General features: G+C 35.4%; 1 protein-coding gene across 1 annotated transcript in view; it reads left to right on the forward strand.

The window, feature by feature from the left end:
* The window catches only part of LRMDA (leucine rich melanocyte differentiation associated), a 668,732-nt gene that overhangs the window by 564,539 nt on the left and 78,614 nt on the right, over positions 1 to 25,579 (forward strand).

The following is a 25,579-nucleotide window of genomic DNA, read 5'->3' on the forward strand; positions in this document are numbered from 1 at the left end:
GTTGTAAGGCCTTCTCTGTATTAGTTATTGCTGTATTAGCACTTTATTTAACATTGTGCTTTTCAAGCACTAGATGAGAAAACCATACCTGTCAAGACTACAGATTTTAACTCATATTAAATAGGAGTTCAAGGTGGTCTGCTGGGAAAGCAAATAAATCTGTGGAAAACATTCAATGATTTTTGTGTGTGTGTGTGTGAGAGAAAAACCTAAAGAGATTAGAGTACTTAAATATTGCTAAGTAGATGATTACATGCAGTATTGGTAATTTTGAGAGAATTGTAAACTTTCTAATATTTGTAAAGAGAGAGCTTTTTGGCAGTTTAATAATTTAGGGCTATAATTTTGAAACGTTAACATGTTTTCCTCCCAGTAAAAATTGATTCTTCTATGTTTTTCAATGTTAAAGGTGGATCAGTGTTCAATTTCCTTTTTCACCAATCCTTAGAACTTAAAAAGCACCTTGGGCAAATTCTTGAATTCCTTCTGCATACCTATGGAGCAAAAAGTTCAGAGAGCAGGTGAAAAACTAGATCAGTCAAGAAGGGCAAATTCCAAGCTCTTTCACATTTGTTATATAAAGGAAAAATTTATAAAGCTTGCAGCGTTTTTCAGTATGAAACCAGAGCACCAATACTCTTGTGTTTTCCACAGTATGCATTTGATTACATGGGGATTTTAATATTTCAACTTTTCCGAGCTGTAATCATGTAAACCATTTCTGTAGAGGAGTGTTTTGTATAGAATACCAGAATCAAAGTAAATCTTGTGTTTATGAATTGATGGTAACTTGGTTTTAGTGTGTGTTCTACGACAGTGCAGGTGATCAAGGTAGTGTTAGTAGAATGCCTTATTATTTGAAACCTTAAGAAAGAACCAGGTAGGCAGCGCAACTGGACAAGGATCCATGATTCAGATGGGAAGAGTGAGGAAAGCAACTGATTAGGCTTTCATTCCTTGCAGTCTGTATCGCTGTTGTTTTGCAAGGGCTCAGATGGATATCAGGCCACATCCTGTCCTTGGCGTAAACTGATATGTTGTACTGAAAATCAGATGTCCTGAAAGTGCTGTACTGTGTTGTGTTCTGCCACTGAGGTCATGTAAAGAGAAAGGACTGAACCAAAATCCTGGATTTGAGCATACACCTGGACTTCAGAGATTATAAAAACAAACAGACCAAAATAACTTCAACCCTCTCTATCCCCCATTTCCTCATCCCCCCAGATAAAATTTAAGGGGGGGGGGGGGGGTGGTGGAGAAAACAAACAAAAAACCCAAGGTATGCGTTGTGGTTTTGATTTCCAGGAAAGCATATTTGCTTTGAGGTTGGATTGCTGCTGTTGGATTAAATAGCCAGGGTCTAGCATGACAATAAGTAGAATAACAGAATGTTGTAAATGCCTAAGATCTATTAAAATACATTAAATATGTATCTAAGCCAGGTATCCTCAGATATGTTTATTTATATGATGGTGAATTAGGGGTGCGGCTTCATGGCTGACTTTGACATAGAGATGCCAGTAGGTTTGTGCATCAAAAGTTGTCTGCTTTGCAGTATGGATTGACTTCTGGAGCTATAGCAGGTGCTACCCACGTGTCTATATGGGTGCCTGTTCAGATCTGGAAATCACCAGATACTGAATACCACTGTCTTCACTAGGGTTTGAGAGTGCCTCCTGCCTTGCTGTGAAGGGGGAGAATGATATTTCCCAAATTATCAACTTTTTACCCTTAGCTATTCACATACTTCCATATTATTTCTGTCTTTACTCTTCCCAGAAATATTCTGCTTTGCATGCTAAACAGATGCTGAAAATTTCCTTGATGATTAAGCACAGTTATGTATTAAGTGAATAGAGAAGAGAGTGTCATCCAAAAAAAAAAAGGGGGGTGGGGGTGGGGGGAAGGAGGTAAAATTGGCCCTAAAAGAGACATTGTTAACATGCTTCAATAAGTAATATGTATATATATGTATGTATTCACAAGGAAATCATTAAGAAATCTTTCCAAAATTCCAGGTGTTGTAAATAAAGCTTGGAACAACCTGCTGGCAGGGTTTATTAACTCAATCAACTTATTTTACACAAAGAAATATGTCCAAGTTCACAAGCCCATAAACGATTAATTGGAGTCAATAGAAAAATCTCCAAGAAAAGAATGAAATACTTATTCGTAACCTAAAATAGCATGTTTATCTTTTTTTTTTTTCCACTGAATGCTTTCAGTGTTGTAAAAAAATGATTGAATCAGCTGTTGTATATGTAAAACGTTGGCAGTTTTCGACCCAAACTGAAAAGAAGAATGCTCTAAGTTTGTCAAGCGCTCTTATTTGTCCCTGGAGAAACTTGTTTACCAGAATCTGAAAGTCTGTCAAATGGTTTGGTACAGCTGTAAATAGATTTTTGGGATTGGGAGGGGGAGCAGAGCAAACAGTGTTTGAATAGTAGAGTTTTACTTGCGAAATTCATAGCTATATATAGGGAGAAATATGCAAGGGGAACAAAAGCATGTTGTTCTGCTTGTGTTGCACTATGTATCTTAAACCTTTCACGTTCACATATTTGTTTCCAGACAAGATCTGGTCTTTTGGGGTTGACTCAGTATTTTGTACAAATAACGTTTAGGAATTTTAAAAATCTCCCTCTCAGTGTCAGAACCCACAGAATCTGCATATGACAGTGCTGTATTAGAGTGGAATAAATACAAGGGTATAATCACTGTAAATATTATATCAAATGCTACGATGCTTGTGTCTAAGTACATGATGAGAGTGATAAATATTGAATAAACATTTTTAAGCTTTAGAAATTTTCTCCCCATCATGGAAAAGTCGTTTTCCCATAAATTACATTGTTGCTCAGAAGCTCTGTTCTATGTCGAACATTTGCTCAGTCCCATTTATTTCTTAGTAGAAAATGTATTGGCCTTCTTTGGTGCAGGTTTTGGGCACCTGACAGCAATATGATTTGATTCTTTATGAGATCTAATTACTGTCCCATTAAGCAGGCCTTCCAAAGTGGTAATTTTATAGCTAGCTTTATTTTTGTTTAGATTTCAAAACGATGATCTTAAACTCCTAAGGGTCTTTGTTAAATTAGTATCTTATATTTGATTGTATATTTATTTTTATATTGTTTTAGACATCAGTGATTTAGTTGTGTGAATTTTGTACAATTCTCTTACCCTGATAAAAATAAGTCAGTTCATAGACACCTCCCCCTGTCATACAGCATGCTTTAAAAAAAAAATAAAAAAAATCCATGATTTGTATTATAGTAGTTCTCAAATTTGCTACTGAAACAAAATAAAATGGGCCTGACTTCTCTTCCTGCTTCTCCAGATCTAAGAAAATAGCTACAAAAAAATCAAACGTATATACTGTTGTTTTTAAATAGAAATGGCCATGCTCCCAGTACACAAAATTAAAGAAATGTAATGTGTTTTAGTAAAAATATATTCTGAAAATTTTGCTTATACAAAACAGTGAAAATGACATATGTTGACCTGTTACCTTTCTGTTCCTTATCATCATCAATTTATTAACTGAGTAAATATAAAATCTTAAAATAGAGCTTTAAAATACTTAATGTAGTCATAATTGATGGAAAAAGAAATTTTAAAATTGTAATATCCTAATTTTAAGGATAATTTGCTGGATGTGCAGAAAAATGCTACTTTCTCTCCTTCCCCTAAGTTAGGTTGTATATTCCTTCTTCTTAATGTCATCTCTGGTAAGGAAGTTCCTTTGTTATGTTTAAGCATTCAGACTCAAGTTGCCTTCCGAAAAGAACAGTGCTTTCCATTTGCTGGGGAAAATAGTAATTTTTCATTCTATCTCTTGAGAAGCAAAATTATTAAATCATAAATATAATGAAAATCTGTTTTTCCCATATAAAAAAAAAAGTGCTGGATGCTCTTTGTATAAACAGAAGTTTTATAACATTGTCTAGTATCTGATTTACTTGAAAACCTATTAGTTTGCCAAAGCTATTTGGTTTCCAGTAACATTTTATAAATGACTCCCTTTCTTGAGATCTTGCTTCTGGGAACAACCAGAGGTAAGTCTTCCCCATAGGTTACTGGTGGAAGGAAGAAGAAGCAGTTTCTGTTAAAAACTAAGCTTGTATTTATGTATGTAGTTTTTAGAGCCTTAGATTGGATTTACGCCAAGTTTTAATAGTTCCAATCTATTCTGGCTTGTAAGAACTTCCTGAACAAATCCACTGTCCTGTTCTGGTATCTATTCAGTTAATTATCCAAGCATTCTGGTATGCACAGAAATTATTTTCTCTTTTTTCCCCCCTCATTTTGAATTATAAGTGCCTGAATGAAAAATTGTTATTTACTCTAGAAGTATGTTTGAATTACCATACTGACACATTTTCTTACTTTCTGAAGCAGTCCAATTTGAGAAAGAAAGTCTTAAACTACATCCAAAAGCAAAGCCTAGAAGTCCGGGACAGAATATTTTTGTTTTCCATTAGTCCTTTTTTTTTTTTTTTTTTTTTTTTTTGAGACAGAGAGATTGGAAAAGAAAAGAAGTTCCTTCTGAATTTCTCTTTTGCTCTGACGGATGTATTGAAGAATTGTTTTGAAATTAAGACCTTTCCAAACTTTAGCATTTTTAAGCAAGCAAAAGTATGTTGGCGTATAGTCTGTTACAGAGACACCTGCATTCAATACACCTGTTTTTGTTTGATCACAGAAAAATAAACAATTATACTGTGCTATAGTACTCAGAGTATATAGGTATAGAATTTTTAGTAATGACTGGTATGACTGTACATAATGCATTCTGACTGATTTTTAGGGTGTAAAATCCAGCTACTAGCTTTGTAGGAATTGAGATATGTACTAAGTCGAGGCAGAAGTATACTTTGGAATGCACAATGAGCACTGGGTGACCCAGATGTCCTAGAATTTACTATCCACTAGTTGTCAGAGAGACCTACTACTTTCCAAGTCTGGTGTTGCAGACAGAAGATGGAATTTTTGGAGAACCGGGAGGAGTGTGTGTGAAAGAACCAGTTGATGTGAGGTGTGAAAGTCCCAAATGATCCTCCAGGGATTTTCCTGTTCTACCTCAATTTGCTCAGCATGTGCAGATTTTAGACATAAATATTCTGTGGTTCATCTGGAACTAATATGTATTGATCATTCAAGGACTAGGTCTTGATTTTTAAAATGATGCTTCAAATTCAGAAGTAAAATTATAGAATTGGCACACACTTCTTAATAATAAATGTTAATACACACAGTCCATATTTTTGAAGGCTTTCAACTCAATATATGTTCAGTCTGAAAAGCCGTGCTATCTTTAAATCACAGACATAAAAAGAAATCAGCTAGCATAAAAACTTACTTCCAGAGAGATAATTATCCTGTTTATATTATCATTGCAGTCTTCTCTGTTATTATTATTGACACAGTTGTTAGGTACTCATTGTGTTTTCAAGCCAGAGGCTTATTTAGAGTTTGAAATTGATTGCTGGAAAAGTCACAAAGCAATTTACGTGGCAGCTTATCATAATTAGTTAGTTTCCTTAATGTGAACTGCACTTTATGCTTATCAATTGATTTTTCTGTATAGCTGCATAAAACAGCTCATTGTGTGCTGTCCAAAAAGAGAATAATAATCATAAAATAACTGTGAGTAGTATTTTATCATTCAGCTAATCTGATAAATTCTAAAATAAATTTTAACAAAAGATGTATATACATGTATATAGGAATATTTGCTTAAACTCATCTGACAATTCAGAGCAGGATGAATAAGAGAACTGCAAACGGATGCAATATATGAAAATTCAGAGGCAGAGACCTGTGAATAGTGGGTAATTCTTTTTTTGTTGGTTTTCATGAGGTGCAACCATATTTCCAGTTTCTAAGCTACATTATTTCAGAGTGAGTGATAGGCTGCACACCTCTTAGGCCAGGATCTTCTGAACGTGAGATGACTGACCATTTAAAAAAAAAAAAAAAAGTGGTGGTGAGGTGTTGCAGTAACATGGAACAGAAAAATATCTTCCAGGAGCAAGAACACTCAAAAGCTGTGACATTTCCTATTGATGGCAGAAAATATGTCCCATCAGTGAGTTGTACTGTGCTCATGACAGCCCCAAGGGGAGTGTGTGGAAATCCTCTTCTTCTGGCACTGTAGGAGATGACTAAAATAAAGATTCTGTTATGATGAAAAGAAAGAAATGTCATTTGGCTTGCCTTCTGTGATATGAGAAATTGGGTTCTAGTGCCTTGCTTAGTTTTTGAGTTTGGAAAATTTTCATTAATGGAAGCACAAGTTACACTGGAGAAGTATGGGAAGCAAAGTGATGGTAAAGATGAGTGCCAGTGCGAGAGGAGATTTGAATAAGAAAAGATTTGGTTTTCCTGTCTTAGTTTCCTTTAGTTAAAGACATTTGAAAGACAAAATCTGTCAGTGGTAGGCTGGAGTCCTTGCAGTTTGGAGGTGTAAGAAGATAACAGGAGATGTTTACAGGCTTCTCTATTGTGAACTAATTGTTTTTGATGCTAGAGAGGGGCTTATCCTGCAGCCACTGCTAGATGGGCTTTGTATGTGCATATAGACCTGCCAAACCATATACTTGGAGCTGATTTGAAAGGTATGGTCCTCTGTTTCTTCAGTGGTGAAGCTGATTTCGTGTTTCTAACTGTGTTTTTCCCTTCCAAACTGCACTCGAGTTTATTTCCACTCAGTTTCTCTGATGCGGTTGCTTTGTGGGAATGGAGAAGAATAGGTAAAAGGGATCAGTGGAACAACGTAAGTGGGGAAAAATGCTAGAAGGCGCGTTTTCTTAGAGAGGCTTATTGCCTTGAAGTGCGTCCATCTCATAACAGTAGCCCACATGTATTGGTATTTGCCCTGAGTCTGCAAATGCATTAGACATGTGTCCCCCGTTGTGTGAATTGACACACAGTCACAGATGTTGCCTTTCAAAGAAATCAAGAGGTCCAGCACACACAATCCATTCAGCTTTCAGCCTTGGAGTGGTTTATTGCTGGGCAGTAATGAAAAAAGCAGATTAAGGAGTGTCTCATGTAGTACCTCTCCTGAGCCTTAATCTGTTTGTTTACTGGAATAGAACCACCACAATAACAGTGGTCTTTTGTGGACCAATTTACCTCACTTGCTCAGTAGTGATAGTCTCAGCCAGTGCTTGCGTGTTTCTGTGTAAAGCACAAAGACTTTCCCAAATGCGGAATAAATTGTGGTTGGATTTGAGTGTGACCTTGACTAATATGGTTCAAGAAATACACTTTCTGGGTCATTGAATTCATGTTCTTGACACTTAGAGGGTCAACAATTTCTTGTCTGTGTACAAAAGGAATGTTGGAGTTGAATCAGTGTACTTCAGATTATTAAAAATTCAGCATTAAAACACGTTATTTTCCATGATGAAAGCAACTAGGCATGTGAAACCAGGGTGGGGTGAAAGAGTTGGGAATGGTATATAAAGTGACTTTCAGTTTTGTTCAAAGCCTTTCCTGATGGTTAGAAAAGTTAAGATTAATTTTTAAAAGACAGTATAGTTTTAATTTGTGAGTATTCTCTGTGTTCTGGGGTTTGAAAGTGAACCCAGGGGGCTGAGACCAAGTGGACAAGAAGTTCTAGGAAGATCACTTCCTGAAGTGCTACTTTTATGTGGGAATGAAATAATGGCGTTTTGGGGGCAAGAATTTAAAGGCATTAAGATTAACTTAACCTTAGGTACTTAAGGAATTAAGTGTTTAATCAAGTTTAGGTTAAAATTTTGTTCAACATCTAAGGAGTTATGTGCAAAATTCCAGTTCTATATCTAATGGGAATTAGGAATATAAAACTCAGCCTTTCAAAATTATCAGCCTTTTTCTTTTCCCAGATATTACAGTTTCATTTTTTCCACAGTGCATGTTTTCTAATCTGACTGTTGAAGCCTTGAAGCCTTTTTTTTTTTTTTCCTTCAGTATTCCCATAACTTCTGTTGTTTTCATTGCAACTTTCCCCACATTTGCCAAAACTAACCTGGCAGTCTGGGCCTCAGTCACCCATACAAGTGTCACATCAGAGTGAGTATGATTAATGAGGAAAAAAAACTTAGTTCAGATTTTTGGGTAGACTAGAAGGTGTCTGATATTTCACAACATAGCTCATTTTGTCATGCTGGCAATAAGAAAACATGAGAATGCTCAAGCTCCAAGCAACATGAGTATAAGGTGGCAGAAAAACATAGAAAACATTGGCTTCCTTTAGTGGAAACTTGGGATCCAAAACCATAAATCTGTCTAAAATCTTCAGATATGCAAAAGAACTAAAGATGCAATGAGTGTGCAACTGGAGATTAAAAATAAATAAATAAATTGTCCAGTAAATTTGCCACTTGGCTTTATAAAATAAATTGTCCAGTAAATTTGCCACTTGGCTTTATAATAGATAACCTTTTACAATACAGAAGGTCAGACGTAGGCTGTGCTACTTACAGTCCTTCCAGGAGAAACATGTTCAAAGCACATACAGTCGCTGAGCACATACAGTCGCCTGAGAGATCCCCATGTTTGGTTAGCACTTCAGCCTAGCCTGTTTTTTGCAGGAGTCCTCCAATTTTATCATTCAGGCATTTTTACAGCCTCATTGGAACAAATAAACAAACATCTGGAATCATGTGGTATATTTAATTAAAAACTTTTTGTTTGGCCAGAAATAGTAAAATCATGAAAAATTGCCTGTCTCCAAGCTCAGAAAGGCCAAATGATGAAGCTGTTGGCTACAGACAGTTTTACAATGTATTGAAATTCATAGATATGCACACCTGCTACAAGTGCCCCCCCCCCCTTTATTTAGATTCATAACCATTAATGAGTGTTTAGTACACAGATTGTAACCCTTGTTTAAATAGGAATTTACTGTTTTTAATAACATACAGACACATGTTACTATATTCCAAACAGCGTATACTGTTCCATAGTAAACAGAATAAAGCTTTATAGTCTTGGTTTAAAAAAAAAAAAAAAAAAAAAAGGAATCTTTACAGTACAGGTTCCAGTTGAATATTCTGTCAGGTTAGCACATGTTAATTCCAGAGGCAGTAAATATCTGCCTCATGCCATGAGTCTGTATATCAAATGTTGGAAATGTAGTGATGGCAATTTCTCTTCAAAATTTATTCTGTATAAGGAAAAAGTAAATTTTCATTCTTTCATTTCATGCTTTTTTGAGGAAAATTTCTGGAGTCTCTTGATGCTTTTGCAGATGATACTGCTTGCTAATGATCTGAGATATTTTGAATTGCAATTCTGAATCACAGAATATTCTACGATTCAGGATTATTATTTATGAAAACTAGTTAGCCTAATGGACTACTACCATTTTGCATGCACTAATAAGGGCCTTTGAACATGTGACACAGTCTTATTTTTGAGCTTGTACATCTCAGTTTCTAAATAGCTAAATCTCTACTGAGAAAATGATATGCACACAGGAAGATCTCCTGCAGCTGAATATTGATCACCATTCTTCATATTGCTTATGATGAAAATAATTTGAACATTCAATTTTGAGCTGCTTTTCTCTGAGGATTTAAGATTTCTTAGTGGGATAGGATGCTTACATGACCTTGGCCTCTCTCCTCTGGTTAGTTACTGATTTGAATGAGGGAGAAATGGGAGTCATCAGAAACAAAGTACTAATTCCCACATAGTGAGTACATGTAGAAGCCTACTTAAAAAAAAATAAATAAAAAACTAGGAGGAATAGGTGAGGAAATAAATTTCCTGCACAGTCAAAAGAGCAGACATCTGCATAACAACAGTGAAACTATTTTACTCCCTTGTGTGTTGGTTCTTTATGGTTCACACATCATACTGTAATATACGTTTCTTCCAAGCTATGATCAGCCAAAAAGATGCAATGTATTTTGAATTTCTTCATTCCATGTACGTAGTTTGTTAGGAAGCTGTGGGTGAAGGTTCCTTTCTTTAATTTTGCTTTCTGGAAAGAAAGGGCTATCTTTGTGTTATTTTACTGCATGTCCTTATGCAAGAAGAAGTTGTCAGTGTTTTATAGAATATGAATATCTGTATTCATGATCTAACGATATGTTTGTTGATCAAAGTTTCTTTCAGAGCTCTGAAAGTAAATGTTAGGAAGGTTGACACCCCTACCCCCCTTTTTTTTTTTTTCCTGTTTTGTGATGTTTCAGTGGTCTGTTAGTAGCCTCAGTGCTAGAAAAATAAATGATAGGAAGTACCGTGACATCCTTTGTTAGCTTTGTATGCCCTTAAGCAGAGAGCTCACACCTGGGGAGAAGGGAAGGAAAGAGGTGAACAGTAAGTATAAACAAGAGAAATTGTTTTGTGTTCCTTGCCCAAAAGAGGATGGTTGATCTTTTTTTTTTTTTTTTTGATATCCATTGTTCTCCCTCTTGCAGTTTGGGAGATTTTGCAAGTTATTTCTATTTACACAGGAAGGAATTCTTTTACTGCATGATTGACAACATTGGTGTGTTTTTGTAAGACCTTTTTAAGAAAGCTTGTCTATGACTCTAAAGTGCCTAGTAAAGCTAAGCAACCACCTGAAAGACCCCCCACCTGTGGCTGCATAAAACTGAAATAAAGAATGGAAAATAACCCATTGAGTATGCACTTTCCCACCTACTGAGAGCAAAATGCAATGCAATTTTAGTACTTGCATGCCACTGGGGAAAATAGACTCCTAAAATCACATAGTGAAACACTGGAAAAATTCAGTGAATTTGTACTAAGCACTATGTTATAAAACCTAAGGAACCGTAGTCTCTGCTTCTCAAGTGAAACAAGATTTGTATTGCAGTTCTGTTACAATGCCTACCAAATGTAATGATGATATTTAGCACAGTAGGCTAGAGGGGAAAAAAAAAAAAAAAGTAAGGCTGGTGAATAAGGGTCCTTTCGCAGGAATGCTATGCAGAGGGGGATGCAAGCAACCCTTGTTATGTCTACTTAAAGACCAAGCAGGATTGTAATCCCTGAACTTCTTTTGCTTCTGTTGAGTGTTGTGGGGTCACACACAGAGAGGTGGAAAGTGAACATGGCCTGAGTTATCTTTTTCAAAACTATTTATGGTAGTAGACTTGATTTCTCACAATGAATGGAGAACTAAATTGCTGTTAATGTCTGGTCTGAGTGTCGTAAGAATACATGTGTACCAAACCTAAGGGGCTACTATGCCAGTATGCTGGGTTTCCCTGCATTGGCTTAGCTTCCTCAATACCAACTGCTGCAGTAGGTTAGGAACTGCATTCAGATTTGTTTAGATAACTGCATCTGTCCCATCTCTACCTTTTCCTTATAGGATGGAGGCAACTCCCAGATGGTGTTTTTTTGCCGAACTGTAGGGGGGAGCAGCCTGTCTTAACAGTCATTTTTGTTCACATGAAATAGAAGGAGCAGGCTCAATGCAAATCATCCCTTGGGCCCTGCTGGGCGAGCTGGACAACCCCCCACCAAAATCAACCAAACCAACCCCACCCAATTAATTCAGTTGGCAGATCATTTCCTACTTTGTGAAGACAGTGAATGATAAATTCCACTGGGGAAAAAAAGAGAGCAACTTTATAATAAATAGATTAAATATAACCTATTAGATCATTAAGAAGCAATTTGTGCTTCTGAAGCAAACATTACTGATGTAAAGCACATATGTTAAGAAAAAGAAATACCAGGTGGAAATGACAATAAGGTAAGAAGGAGGTATATAGACATCCCTCAGGCTCCAATTGTAGATGTAAAGTTTGTCTCTGTCCTGTTATCTGATGTTAGATAATAATGACAGAAGTGTGGAGGAAGGCTGAAGGAGTCCCTTGCTTAACTGTTAATCATTGCACTGCTTTTTTTCCACTTTTGTTCCACTCTGTTATTGTAAAAAGTAATCCCTTTACCAAGGTGAGTTTAACAATAAAACAGAAGCCATCTGATATTTTTTTTTCTTTAAAAATGTGTTTGCAATAAAGGAGTACAATGGTTTTATTCAATGGACCCACAAATGAGCAGAATTAGATCATCAAAACATGCTATGAAGGAGAGTGCTTAGTGTCTATAAGTTCTCTTGTTCTGCTGATCCTTAAGTACTTTCTACTGTCTGCATCTTTGGAAAGATGACTGTTCAGATCTGGAAGAAGTGAACTAGTTAAAATAGACTGCAAGGCTAGTAAATGACATTCATTTGGGAGATACAGGAAACATCAATCAGGCAGAAGAGGTTCTTGTGCAAAGTTAAAACATGAATTGAGGTTTGATAAATTAAATAAAAATAAAAAATTAAGGTACAGGTATGATCTCTAGAGTACAAAGAAAGCCAGGAAGAGTTCTAGGGGAGATTCGACCAGTGAGGATAGACACTGGCTTTCTGTAGCTAAGATACAGTAGTTAGAAATGCACTGAATGGGAGATCCACACAAGACAAGTCACAAGCAAGAACACACTTCTAACCCTAAGTCGTCTATCCTGCATACAAACAGTGTTTTCCTGGCGGATTAATATTTAGTTTATACCAATATAACAGTTCTCTAAAATCATTCTTTGTCAACTTACAACTTAAAGAAGCTGCAGCGTTTTACCAGGGAGTCAAATTTTGCTCTGGCATTCTTTTTTCACTGTCACAAGCAGGAAAGGCGAAGAATTAATACTGTTACTGTAAAGCTGTGGGGGTTATTCTGGATTTGTTCTTGCATATTTAAGAGCTCAAATATAGAATTATTCTGTGGAAACTCTGGAGGATGCCAGTTTCTAAGTCAGCTTACAAAGTTGTGCACTTAGTTTATACCTTATTGACAGTTTGGGAGGGCAAACAGCATCTGATTCATAAAATGAGGTCTCGAGAGTAATGAACAAAGTTTTCAAATCTGAATAAATATTTTGGTTTATATTATGAGTTATTTAAAATTTGAACAGGATAATTCTGATAGCACTGAGTTTTAACTAGTTCCCTCTTCAGAAGGTACTTTTAAATAGATAAAGGTGCAACAGCAAGGTCTAATCATTTTGATCTGTGAAGGTCAAACACACTTTGTTTCATCATAAGTAGTTTTTAAGTATGGAGATGGAGCAAAGAGTGAAACGCAAAGCCAAAACATGGCGGTCAAGCTGATGTTTATATTTTTAAGTAAAAGAATTAGTTTGTTCCTTATCTTAAGTTTTTGCTCGCTTTGTGATTGTTTGTCTCTTAAGGGTGTTGAAGGATTATTATTTTTTTTAAGTTCCAAAGTAAGCTATTTAATACCAGTTTGCAGGTATTTTGGACTTTCCTAATTTATGGATTTTGAGATAAATCTTTTTTTTTTTTCAAATTCTATATTATTTCTTAATAAAAAGGACATTTAATTTTTGTTTCTTGACAATTCCCATGTTTCACAAGCTTAACACAAAAAAATTCAGTCAATCTAGGAAATGGTTTCTCTGATCTGTAGCTTAAAGTACTGCTTTGGATACAAATATATTAGTACAGGAGGGGAATCTCTAGGCAGTTTCTCCCTCTGGCTGTAGTTAGACCTGCACAGATTAAGGGGAAGAAATCCATACACATGCTAGGCACCTCTGTACTCTGAAACAACTAGCTGCAGGTGTTTTAGCCATGCACATGTGGATATATGATGAGGCTTTTCAAATTTTCAGCCTAGTCTTCAGTTTCAGGGTAATGAAATGTTGAAGGAGCGGGGAAACAAGATACGTATATATGTTGATGTTATGATGTTGTGCATAGTGAGTCCATCTCAGTGTGGCTACAGATTGTTAAGCATCACAGCTATACAATATCAGTTTTGTATCACATCCTAAAGAGTCACCTTAGGTAGCCTAAAATTTGTTGACAGTATATTAGAAGAGTAACTTAAGAAGGAGAATTATTTCATAGGTGTGAACATTTCCTGTAGTGCCTAGATAGATACTAGGAAGCCCTCATCCAAATATTGATCATGTTTTTTGTTCGTTTGTTTTGCTTGTTTTTATATGTTGTTTGCCAAGCTCTACATGGCAACAGAATAAATTGAAACTTTTGGGTGAATTCTATCCAAGATGTATATGAACTTTCTGCTCCTCTTTTAAAGTAGTTTAAATATTTTGTTTGATTGATCATCATCAGTATTATTTTTTTGGTGACTCTTGATTTGAAAGTAGACTTGGAGATGCCTAAGAACAGCTTGATGAGATTTAACCTCTGTAATAGGTTGATAGATAACATGTTTAAATCAGAAGGAGGAGGGAGGCATTATGATATAGATCATAGTGTAATTTCGGTAATCAAATTCACTGAAATATGTCATTGAAAATATACTTATGAATCCTAAATCATAGGATGACTGTCAGATTTCTTTTAGTCTATGAACAATGGCAATCATAAGCTGAAGATGAAATACGGTCAGAGCTTCTGTCTCTTTGACAATCACTCCAATATTTAGACAGTGTTCTCATAGATTTCATTAGTTAGTTCATGCGTTTTACCTTTTCCCTCATGTAACTCTAATACCCCATGAGAAGCCAAGACAAGCAGAATTGAGTGTTATCTCTCATAATTATAAAAGAATTTACATATGAATATGTAAAGCCAGAGGAACTTTCAAGTATGATCCCATGGATTGCTCGTGTGACCTAGGGAATAATAGGGCTGAATTTGGTGAGTTTTGATGTGCTTTTGAGCAATTACAAAACCTTCTCTAACTGATTTAGAGCCTCCTACCTTTTCCTATGCCTGTTGCATAGCTGAATGAGGTTTAAGTTTATTTTTTCATATGCTGTTACCTTGATGTTTAATAAAGAAAAGGGAGGAAAAAAAGAGAAAAACTAACAGCAGTGAGACAGTCTTGAAGAGCTGCTTTGGCTAACAAGCCAGAGAGAGTGAAGAGATTCTGATTAACAAGGCAATCTGCTTTTATGAAGTATCTTTTATGCAGTCTCTCTGGGCACTTGCAGTGCAATAATCTGTGGAGCTTGGCTAAGTAAAGCAAAATCTTGAAAGAATGGAAATTTTGAAAGCAAGGAAAGAAGGGAGCTTGATCTAATGTCATAAGGCAGGGAGTTTTGGAGCCTTGGGGCACAATTAACAAAGGGTCTGGCACCTGCCGTCTCCAGTCTTTGTGTTCGTTAGAGAAAGATTTAGTAATCCTGCTCATGGGATGTAGCTCTTTCTTGTCTTGACTTCAACCCACCCTGGCTCAGAATTTATCTGAACACCTGTGTGGCAATAACATATCATTTTGGGCCCCTCACTAAAAGAAAGATACTAAGTTGCTGGAACACATTCAGAGAAGACCAACAAAGTTGGTGAAGGGACTAGGACGCAAGGCATATAAGGAGTGGCTGAGTGAGCTGGGGTTGTTTAGTCTGGAGAAAATGAGGCTAAGGGGAGACCTCATGGCTCTCTTACAACTATCTGAAAGGAGATGGGTGTTGGTCTCTTTTCTCAGGTAACAAGTGATAGGACACAAAGAAACAGCCCCCAGTTGTGCCAGGGGAGGTTTAGATTTTATATCAGGAAGAATTTCTTCACAGAAAGAGCTGTTAGACATTGGAACAGGCTGCACAGGGAAATCATGGAGTTGCCATCCCTGGAGGTATTTAAGAGATGCGTTGGATATAGCACTTAGGGATGTGGTTTAGTGGGGAACTTGGTGATGGTTGGCTAGGTGATGGTTGGACTCGATGATCTTAAGGTTTTTTTCCAACCAAAGTGATTGTATGATTCTATCTCATCTGCAGTGATCTTTTAGCCTTTGGTGATGTACAATTTGCATTTTAATAAATGATTTTCATTTGAATATATGATACAGTGCCCTTAAAAAAGATTCTCTGTTTTAATAAAGATCCCACTTTTTGTAGCAGCCTTTCTGTTCAGCAATTACAAAACACGGTTTGAGGGAAGGAGCAATACCATATCATTTAATTTAGTCTGTTCAAACCCACCGTTCTTTAAAGATATTGTGAAGAAAGTGACAGCAGCCCAGCTCAGCTTTAATGGGCAGGTGATGAAGAAGCCAATGGCTTTTTCATCTAAGCACAAGTTTTTTCCTGTCCAGTAAACCCAAATATTGAAGTGATCCACGCTATACTTTTTCGAGTTATTCACAAAAATAATTAACTGTTATGTGATCGCTTCTGACGCTGTGTCATTTCTTTGCTGAAGCTGATGCTATTATGGCTATAAACTACTATAGCATAACAGCTGTTTATCAAAATATTCATGAAAATCTTCTGTGACAGGAGAAATGGGCATACTTGTAATACTGTTTCCATGGAAAAAGATGCATGTGCTTAGATTTAGTCAAAATTATGGCATACTGTTCTAAACTTGACAGAAGTAGTTCAGCACATAATCCATAATAAAATAGGAACTTGTGGTATTTAAACACTAATTCAGTGCATATGGGTTTGCATGGAAATACTATGTTTAAGATATTGCAAAACAGGTTTTTATAGCCAGTGCTACCCAAGCTATGGCATATATCCCAATCCTGAGTAAGGTCTTTATCTGGGGTCCAGGCTGTGGTTCCATGGTTTGCTGTCTCTGCCCTGTAAAACAACTAGTGGATGTTACATGCATTTTTGATTGATGCGGTATTGAGGAAGATTTGGGAATTTAAAAAAAAACAAAACAAAAAAAAAAAAAAACACAACATAATTACAAAGCTTAGAGAACAGTAGGAAATGAAGCCAGGAATGTACCTATAATTTAGGGTAAGGAGTAATAATGAGTGCCCATAAAAATAAATAACCATGATGTTAAATAGACTGCAGATCATTTGCACCTTGAGGCTTTTCTCAGATTTTGTGCCAGTAAAGAAATGTGGTAATAAGTCCTCATGCTTTTAGCCAAAAGAGTTTCTTGTGCACAAATTTTATTTGTTGTAAGTAATTTGGATAGTCTCAGAAATATTTAGGAGTATGAAGGGGGGAGAGGAGGAAGATGAAGGCAAAAGTCCTAAAAAAACTTCACTACTTTGAAGAAGTACTTTACATTCAATTGTCCTTGATCACAATTTTTATACTCTTTCTGACTCTTTCATATCCAATAATGCCATTCTGAAATCTATTCTGAGCAATTTTAATTATTTCAGGTCTATTCAATAAGAAAACATTTTTGATCACTGTAGACATGCAGAATAAATTGGTGTGATTGCTGACCAGTTCTTATAACAGTCTTGAATGTTGTCTCTTAGCTTGTCCTTCTGCGTGTCAGTCAAAAAGTAAAATGCTTTGTGTCTTTGTTAACTTAGAGACATGTTGTTGCATGTAAATATGTTGGGCTAGAGAGTGAAGTATAACTTTTCCTTTACTCCCAACTGTAGGAAAAAGTGAAGGATCAGCTTCCATAGTTGAGGAATTAAAAGCTTCTGCCCAATGTGTGGTGCTACTCAGTGCTTCTGCTTTATCACAGAAAAATTTGGCTGATTAAAAATTACCACACTGCTGATTTTTGAATAACATTCTTCCATGTCAATATTTATTCACAGCCCATGTTGTAATCCTATTTGTTGATAACATAGTACTGTCTATATGTGCTAATTAGCATTTTACAGCTTTCCTTCTCATTCTTGAAGTTTCATTGAATTTATTAGTTAGTTATGTATTTAACATTGCAGATCAATGATTATCATCTTCTGTACAGATTCAGGCAGTTTACACTTGATTGTCATACTGTTGTGTAAGAATTTTTGTGGATGTACTCTTTCTCTCTGACTAAATTTGTTGAACCACGCTGAAAAGAAATTTGGAAAGCAACCTGATTTTAGTAAAACTTTATTAGTTCAGTGAAAGGTGGAACAGTCAACAACTTCTCCATACTTCAGGTTCCCAAAGCAAGAAGGAAATTTATCCTCTCCATTGAGACATAAACTAGTTTATTTTCAGTCATTTATCTGAAAGGTTGGTGCTCACCGCAGTAATTCATCAACCATTTTTTGTGAAGTGTATCTGGCAGGCCTTCTTGGCATCAGCCTTTGAAATTCTAAGAGTTCTTGCATCCTCTGGGAACAGAGTGACTCTTCTTCTTATTGCACATCTGGAAGGAATGTTTCTGCCTTTTACTTTCAACAGGGAGAGATTTTTAGGATAGTAATTTCACTTCATGGAACTGTGTGCTGGTATCTTCAATTCTTTTTTTTTTAAGATGGAAAAGGGAAAAATGCTACTATTTATAAAGTATCTTTGTATTGCGATTTTAATTGCAAACCATAAAATTATCATTATTGTATAAGAATAACAATGAGAGCAGAAAAAACGACACTGGGAAAGCTTTATTAATGTTACCACTAAATTAAAGATTTTATTAACAATATTAGTGCATTTTAATTTGTTTAAACTAATATGAGTTACCCTATTGTGTTATTTGACCTCATCAAGCACCTGGTTTAATGAAACTGATGCTTACTTCTGTTGAATTTAATGTTCCTTTATAATAACAGCTTAGTAACACTTCATACAGAAAGAAAATTTTCATTGTAAATTTAAGGTTTCCAAAGGTGAATTTAGCTATTAGGAAAAGTTCCCACCTTGTATTCAGTTCTGCAGCATTAAGTGAATGACAAGAAATGTCCTAATTCTTTGTTGCAAAACATCAGTTGTAAATGTTTGTGCCTAATTATTTAACTTCTTTATTCAAATGAACAACTCTCAATTCAGTTTTCCAATGTAAATAATTATCTAAAAGCTCATCCTCTTTATTATGAAGTTATTATTTATTACCATTATTAATCATAATTATTTAATAGGATCAATTACATTACTTATCCTAATCCAGCAAAACATCTGAACTGTCACTTAAATTCCATTATGTGCTTTGGCCTTTTGTTGAATATGGATGGCTTTAAGCATATGCCTAAAAGACTTATTGAATGAAAGGCTAGTTATTGGAACAGGGGTTAATGCTGTTTGCAAGCTTTATGTTAATAAAAATCTAGAAAAGATTGAATTTGGTTTTGTATTTCAGTGAAGAATGGCGTAAGGCAGAATGCCAACAGGAGATGCCTTAATAATCCATAAACCTGTGGTAGCCAACTAATTGGGGACATTATAGAAAATCTTGGCTTTATGTTGGCCAATATTTCTAACGTGAGTTTCCATCAATAAGTGCAGGAAATACTATGCATCTAATATAATACTAATAATACTAATAATATAATACTATACATCTGCATGAAGAAACTAAAATTCAGAAAGTTCTGAAGACGTTATAGGCATTAAATTTTTATCCACTGCATTATAAAAGAGACATAGATTGTTTTTTGGTCTTCAGAGTAATGTTTTCTCATTACTAATTAGTAGCAAAATCTCAATAATCTTTCATAAGAATAGCTCTGTTTCCGCCAGTTTCTGATTCAGTCTCCCACATCTCTTCATTCCTGACTGGAATCCCAGTCCCAATATGTATTTACTACTACAGCTAATGATAGTTATCATGGTGTATGTACACAGTGTTATCAGCCTTCTTGCCTCTGCAATACCATAATTAATTGTTCTATGCTACAAAGAATTGTGCAATTGAAAGTCCAACGTTTTCAACAATATTCTGAGAAGCAGTGTACAAATATAAATCAATTACTACTGTTAGTGGACATTTATGATCTCAGAATTTTCACTGTCCTTGGCAGATCTGCTTTCTTCCTTGTGGCTTGCCAACAGGGCTTCCTATATGGGCTGATGAAATTTGAATGTTATGAAGATGGTATATGGGTTTTGTGTTTAAGTGAAAACAAGGAGGTTTTAGGCTGAATAATGGTTTTGATTTGATTTCAGAATTTCATTAATTGTTTTCTTTGTTTTTATTCCTGTTTGTAATCTCACTTTGTTATTTTATAGGAATTTCTTGGTTCACCTTTCTCTTAAAATTTCCACGTTCTTAAGCTGAAATCATATCCACACACTGTTCCACACTGGAACTGAAAGACGTGAACCTTGAATTGTATAGATTCAGGTTCTTTGTCGTGAGCTTTCTGTTGTAACCTGGCCTTCATGCAGTCAAGACCTAGGAATCAGGTTGTATTGTCTATCCAGTATTCACAAGTTTTTCATATTCAAATATTTCATGCTATCCCACTTATTGTATGCTATTATTGCTTCCATACTGTGGGACTATGTTCGTTAAGGTGTCTAGATGCATGAAGATGCTTCTCTCTTAGTAATATGAACCTTAAAAATGTAGCCTTTAGACAAATATATTCACCCTCAATAAATGCATTTGAAAGGTTAAATTTTATGAGTGGTTTCACATTCCTATGTTTCTATGATTCCATTCAAAGATTCCTTCTCCTTGAAAGCTGTGAAACGGAATGAAGTTTTCCTCCCATTGTTCCACCTAATCAGGTGAATTAGTATATTCCAATTGATTTTTTTTTTTGTTAGCTTTTAGTGCTCATATTTTGTCCCTTTGGGCTCTTACACTGTTCTGTGGATTTTTCCTACCCCTTTCTCTTGCCTATTCTATATTGGCTCTTCTTTATGTGAACTGACATTGTTTTTCATCTAGGAAGATTTTAGAAACAACACTGCTGTGATATTCAATGTGATCTGACGGCGGTCAGAAGCTGTCCCTATGGAATTGTATCTATTTGACTGTTCCTCTGAGACTTGCATTCCCAGGCCCTTAGTCCATCTCTGAACCTTTTGCTTGAGCTGATTCATCTGAACTAACTTCTGAAGAACTTAATAATTGTCTTCAAGATCAGTTTGCTACCAATGCATTGATATGGAGCACATAGTCAATGCATTGACTGTTCTAAGAAGAACACAAAAGCGTTAGTACATTGCAGTCCTTTTAGACTGCAAATTCTTATACAGCAGCCTCGTTACTACGGATTTCATGACTGCTAATCCACTACAGGAGACTATATGATATTTTAGCTCTATTCCATATAACTGCCCAAATAACAGATTTTTCTACCAAATCATTTGGTAGAAATTTCCTTTTCATCTGTGTCTGTTTGTTAGAAGTTTGCTGATAGGAAATGTGTTGAAGTAAAAATTTACGATTTCCCAACATATCCCTATATAGTGTTATTGATTTCATAGTTCAGCTTTCCTTTTGCTGTAGTGAATTTTACTTTTAGGGGATTCTACAGTGCTAATCTCCTTGGAATTTAGTGATTATCACACCCAAAATAGGCATTAAGTGCTACATTCCAGAAGGAATTATCACCTTCTATCATCTAGCTAAGCAGGAGCTATGACTAGCACTTTTCTAAGGGAGAATGAATGAATGAGGAATTTCTAGTTTCAATTCATACTGTAGCCACCACCACTAGAAAATGAAGAGGAACTTTCTGTGAACATCTGCAGGCACCAGAACAGAAATACCTCTGGGGTGGATTGTGCTCTTCCTAGTCTTCATACTTCCAAGAAACAAATTGAAAAACTGTGTGGTTAAGGATCATTTTTATTATTAATTATGTTCTTGATCTGTATATAACTCACCAAAGAAATCAAATACCTTTCCCTGCTTGATCTGGAATAGGCAGTAACATCTACAGTGAAGTTAGGGTATTACTCTGTGAAAGTAATACTGCTTATTCGAAGAAAACTGATAGAGTTCTATGGTTTCCAGTAGGGGCACCCACATGGTGCCTCCTGCCCATACGTGGCCTACTAGACCAATTTGTCCATCCTGTGTTCTCTTTCTGGATGCTCCCTTTCTCAGGAACCCCTCCAATGCAATGCTGGCACGGCGTATTCTGTAGTCATGATGAATACCTAGTATTAATGCTGAAGGAAGTTCATTGAATTGAGCACTGGGCTTCACTCCCTTGTTTCAGTGGCAAGTTCATGCTCTGAGTACAAATATTCAGAAATAATTCTTCATTGTTATATTCTTAGGGTTCAAACCTTCTTTTTTTCTACTTTTTAATAACCTCATTATTACACACTTCTAATATCCCAGAGTAGATGGCTTTGTTCTTGAGTGACATCCACATTTCTTTTTTCAAACTACTCACCATAACCTGGAAAAGAATAGAGCTCTCAGATAGACAGTCAGTGAGTGTCTCTGTCAATGGCAGTATCTTGGTACAATCTACTTCAGTAGACTTGCAAGCCAAACTAAATTATAAATTACTGTGGAAGCAATCTTCAAGATTATGGATACTTGCTAATATGTCTTAAAATGTTCTTCCTGTAGTAGCATTATGATTAACTGGCTGTCCATCTTTTCAGTAGACAGTACAGCATGAAAGGAAAGGAAATTCATATTAGATTTTGTGAATAGATAAACATAAATAGGTTTAAAACAGTCAAGAAATGAGTACTACTATTGGTGTGTTTTTTACTCAGATAAGTGATGCTTTTACCTAATATTGCTGCTTCAGTCACTGTACTTATTTTTAGTCTAGCAAAGACTTTGGTAAAGAACTTCTAGCTCTTGGTGAAACAAAAATTCAAAAATAACCTTCAGCTCTAAATGCTGAGCTTTTTTTTCCCATTCTAATCTATTATCCCAGTTCTGTTGTGTAGTTAATTCTGTCATTCATTTCTCTGGATTTTTAAAAAACGGCTAGAGGAATTGGCTGAATATGAATTGATCAAATATTAGTGAAATTTTAACACTAGATATTTCACTCAATGGAACTTCTTAACTACAAGTAGGAAAAATAGTTTTATATTTCATTAGTTGAAAGTAGGAAAAAATATTAATGTATATAAAAGATACACCATATTGATAATTTCATAAGATATTCAGAAGTCTATTCAGTGTAACAGTTGGGATACTAAAAGTTAGACTGGATTCTGAAGCAAATGAAGAAGCACAGGTCTTTACAATAAGATACAAATGTAAATTTTATAAAAGAGCATCGATACAAACATTGATTTTATGTCTCTTTATAGCCTAGTAATTGCTGAGGAAAGAGTGTCTTCCCATTTGGATTACGGTTTTCACAGACATGGTGTAATCACTGGAACCACGGTAATGACTTAATCTCCCTAAAGTTATCCCATTGTAGTTTTCTGAGAGATGTTAGGTATTTACTCACATGGGATACAGCATGAAATTCAGATTGAGTAATGAAAGAGTTGTGATTCAATTCTCTTCTACCTTCTACTGGACACAATTCCCAGAACTACAGTACATGTGAAGAAAGATAATATCACAGTTAAGCTGAGGTTATATGCTTCCTGCTGCAATGCTTGCATATTGCTCTGATGAACACGAATAGTATGTGAATTGTATGTTGACCTCTTCACTTGGATCCAGAGGAAAAATAGAAATGATGGGAACATGAGTGGATCATGTTATGAAATCCCACATGCTATTTTTTTTTGCTTGCTTTTACTTTCCCATATGCCTATTTCAATATTTAGGTCTCCCAAAGTAGTGTAGACTACCTTTTTTTTTAGTTATGGGGACTTAGCATTTGTCCTGCATCCCTTTGTCATGATGGCATTTGCTCATCTCTCATTTTCTGTCTCTCTGCAAGACCCTGTACTACTTCTTTCCCTTATTATTCTAATCCCTAGATTGCATAGAGTACAAGATGGGAGTGATGCCGTGAGCCTTTTATGACTTTTCTGTTGATGATGTGGAAAATTGTTTGTGAGGACAGGGAATTAACATAGGAGAATTAAATAAGCTAAAAGTATAATCGCTCCTGAAAACAATGCAAGATAATCTTTTAGGAGAAAGCATGCAGGTTAAAGAGATTCACAGAGATGAGGCTAGGAAGTATATATAAATGCATGTCATGACACCTACTGATATATGTGAGAGTGAAAAAGAAAGTTAGAAGATTACAATATGATAGAGAAGAACGGTGGATGAGCTGGGGATTGAACATGCATAACCCCTATGTTACCCTCCTTAGGTGTCTTTGATGATAGATCCTAATGTTGAGTAACTCGTTTGAAAGATATTTGGAGATTGTTAGGAGTTCAATATGCTAATGAAAGTTGTCAGATGTCTAGAAAAATTGCCTTTACACACACACACACACACACAAAAGTAGAGTTAAATACCAGACACTTGATATATCTTGGCTAAGCAAAAGGAAAGAGCACTGGTTGACTAGGAGTAAGTATGTATGTAATTAATACTGCATATATAAGCAAGGGCATAGAAGAATAATTAAAGTTAGGTTAATTAACATCCTTCAGAGCTGAATAGCTCAACAGGAGAATGGAATAAGGAAAATAAAATTAATTTTCAAAACCAGATAGCTAATAAGTAAAAATAGTAATAATAATAATAATAAAAAATGCAGGACCTACTAGAGAGAACTGTTGAAGAATGGTGAAAATAATGTGTGTAGCTGGCCAAAAAAGTCTGCAGCTGTCTAGTGAAAGGAGACAGAATTATCACTGGGATGATTGTCCGTGGTATATACAATGAGGAAATAGAAATTAAGTGAAATGAAAGCAGAAACAGTACTGGAAAAAACTGCAATGTTATTACCTGCAGAACAGCCTTCTGAAATCAGTAACAAAACCATAATTTGAAAATGGACTTTAGCCAGCAAAGGTCAATATGTAAAGGAGAGGAAATTTAGAGATAATGACTTACATGCAAAAAAACATTACAGAGGGAAGATTTGGGAAATTATTTATAGTTTCTATGTTGTTTGGCTAATCAATGAGAAAAGAGCACAAATACCACTTGCAATCTGTAGGAATGCAGTAAATGTTTGTTAAAATATTGAAAGATAAAAAGATTTTATTCAACTTTGGTGCAGTTTACCAAGCTTTGGATCATGTTCACAGAAGATTTGTCTTTTTTTTTTCACTTTTTAAAATGTAATTAAAGGCACTCTCTACATGGTTGAGCTACGTTTGGCATTTTTATGTGTCATTAATTGGATTAATGGAAGATTATTTGCCCTTTTCTTTATTAGAAACATTGATGTGAAAAAAAATAATACAAATTTTACACCAACACTTGGTTTTGTAGCTTTGGATAAGTTGGATTAGTATGGAAGCTTTATGCTCAGATATGGTGAAGTTTATGTGATTTTTCAATCTGTGTGAAATTACAGCTGTTTTTATTGTGATGCCATAAACCCTCAGATTTTCCAATCTAATTTAATCTCCTTGAAATAGAGAAAATATAACTTGAGTTGTTAAAGGATGTCATAATTTCAGTTAAGTCTATTTCAAGCTTTCTGCTTTGTCTGGATGAGGATGAAATCATGGAGAGAAAAACAAAGCAAAAAAAAAAAAAAAAAAGCAACGGAACAGTCTCCAAAGGTTTCTTTGGAAAACTTAAGACCTCAAGTTGCATTTCAAGAAACTAATCTGGGCTGTGTATCTGGTAGAGTATAGTAAAGAAACTTTTTTTTTTTTTTTTTTAATGTCACATCTCTGGAGAGAAATTCTGAGTCTTTTTTTTTTTTTTTTTATTGCAATCAGGTTTCCTCTAAATATGTTACACCTTGCAGGTCAAAATGATTTACTTCTATATTTTGGACATCTGAGTTCTATTCTACTGTTGCCAGTGTGTTTTCAGCTGTGCCAAAACTGAGCAGGTCTGTGGTTCCTTTGTAATATCAAAACGAAGACATTTATCACTGAGATTTATCATGGGACAGCTAACCAGATGGTTTGGTATTTTAAAGGTGAACTGTTTGGGTCCTGATTAGCTCATGCA

Source organism: Anser brachyrhynchus (assembly GCF_964034855.1).
Source record: "Anser brachyrhynchus genome assembly, chromosome: 6".
In the NCBI taxonomy this organism is placed as follows: domain Eukaryota; kingdom Metazoa; phylum Chordata; class Aves; order Anseriformes; family Anatidae; genus Anser; species Anser brachyrhynchus.